The following is a 2541-nucleotide window of genomic DNA, read 5'->3' on the forward strand; positions in this document are numbered from 1 at the left end:
TTTATTATTTGAGCTTAAAAATTACATTTAGGGAAATGTTATAAGGGAAAGATTTGTTTTTGTAATTTTCAAAATATTTTCAATATCCATGTCGGCTCTGTGCTGTTGTCAAAATCTCCCCAAAAAGTGTTTAAAACTGTAAAAGCTGGCAAAAATAAATATTAACTGATAAAATATATAATGTACTTTTCTTGCAAAAGCCTTCTCTGACTTTAATATTTCTCTTAAAACTGTGAGTTTTCGTCAAATCCATCAGATTTTGTCTAAAATGAATCAGGAATGAGTAGGGTCAACTATACCATAAGGACCCCTTGTTCATGTCTTCATTACATGTAGTACAACAAGACAATGCATGGGTCCGGAAGTCCGTTTGATAGATTTAAATAAACAATATTGAAATCACCATGGTCACAACCATAGCCTGTCAACTCTATCTCCCTGATAGATTCACATAAAATATGGTTCAAATATGTTACTTTTAACCTCTAACGCCTACCAAACCCGGATCCGGGATCCCCCCCATCAACAGAGCTGACTAGCATAGCCTAGCCTAAAGCCACAGGGATATCATATAATCAAATGTTCATGAAATCACAAGTCCAAGACACCAAATGAAAGATACAGATCTTGTGAATCCAGCCATCATTTCCGATTTTTTAAATGTTTTACAGGGAAGACAAAATATGTATTTCTATTAGCTAACCACCATAGCAAAAGACACAACTTTTTTTTTCTCCACCATTTTTCCCTGCATAGGTAGCCATCACTAATTCGACCAAATAAAGATATAAATAGCCACTAACCAAATTAGGTCTCAGGTTCATAAAGCAACTGTGGCTAAATGTCTACTTAGTATTGTACTTAAAGTAGATTTTTTTTGTTATTGCAATTTATCAACTCCATAAAACATCAACTTTGTCAGATTTTTTGCGCTGAACAATCTGATGGAATGGTTGTGTTTTTTGGGGGGATTTTCAAATGAATCGTTTTTTCATATTTTACAAATGTTTTGCGTTTAACTTTGATTTTTAGAAGCAAAAACATTTGCGTTTTAAAGCATCTGTTGTCAACTCCGTCACTGACGGTTAACCATACTTAAGATCTATCATTGTTGTCAATATTCTGAAAACATATTTTAATCACTGTTCTGCAACATTACAGCATTAAACTATTAAACTATTTAAACTATTTGCTGTTCTAGACTTGTTCGTTTTATAAATATTATTCTGAATCTAGAAAAATGTGCCAACATTTTAATGAAATTAGCCCTGAAGCATTTACATATTTGAATTGTCTAATGTAAGAATGAAACAATCAAAGGCCTTTAAATACTTGTTTGACAATAAAAACAAAATGCCTTTTATGGTGTCAAACAGAGTCAAACATGAATCCAATTAGTTGCATTTTATGTAAAACATTTTTTAAATTTATAATTAGGAGGTTTTTCCTTTACACGGTATGATGGCTAAAATATTGGACTATCAAAATATGTATTTTAAATTGTGTTAATATGGAGAAAATTATTGGTGATTTTTTTTTCGGGGGGTGATGTCCCCGTCTTTCAAGAGTCCCTGAGCTACATATATATGGAAATTAGCTTATTTCATGCATCACTGTGACTCACATTTCAAACTGTGTTATTCTCATTTATAACCCATTAGAGAGACTGCTGGCTTTATGGCTAATAGCGATACTTCACTGTGAGCACTGCCATAGATTATAATAAATACACTTTGTTTTTAGCTTCAAATAGTTGTCCAATTTTCCTGCCTCGGCATCAAATAGACTTGATATTGGTCTCCCTGATAAAATGTTAAAAAGTCACTCCAAGAAGTTGTTACTCATAAATGAACCATTGTTAACATTGTTGTTCCTGCTTCTTCCAACAAGTCTACAACTATCTCCTCCTGACAGAGCTGGTGTAAGAGTCAGGTTTGCAGGCCTCCTTGCTCGCACACGCTTTTTCAGTTCTGCCCACAAATGTTCTATAGGATTGAGGTCAGGGCTTTGTGATGGCCACTCCAATACCTTGACTTTGTTGTCCTTAAGCCATTTTGCCACAACTTTGGAAGTATGCTTGGGTCACTGTCCATTTGGAAGGCCCATTTGCGACCAAGCTTTAACTTCCTGACTGATGTTTGAGATGTTGCTTCAATATATCCACATAATGTTCCTTCCTCATGATGCCATCTTTTTTGTAAGTGCACCAGTCCTGCTGCAGCAAAGCACCCCCAAAACATGATGCTGCCACCCCTGTGCTTCACGGTTGGGATGGTGTTCTTTGGCTTGCAAGCCTCCCCCTTTTTCCTCCAAACATAATGATGGGCATTATGGCCAAACAGTTCTATTTTGTTTCATCAGACCAGAGGACATTTCTCCAAAAAGTACGATATTTGTCCCCATGTGCAGTTGCAACCGTAGTCTGTCTTTTTTATGGCGGTTTTGGAGAAGTGGCTTCTTCCTTGCTGAGCGGCCTTTCAGGTTATGTCGATATAGGACTCGTTTTACTGTGGATATAGATACTTTTGTACCTGTTTCCTC

This window comes from Salvelinus sp. IW2-2015, unplaced genomic scaffold (assembly GCF_002910315.2).
Source record: "Salvelinus sp. IW2-2015 unplaced genomic scaffold, ASM291031v2 Un_scaffold1853, whole genome shotgun sequence".
Taxonomy (NCBI): Eukaryota; Metazoa; Chordata; class Actinopteri; order Salmoniformes; family Salmonidae; genus Salvelinus; species Salvelinus sp. IW2-2015.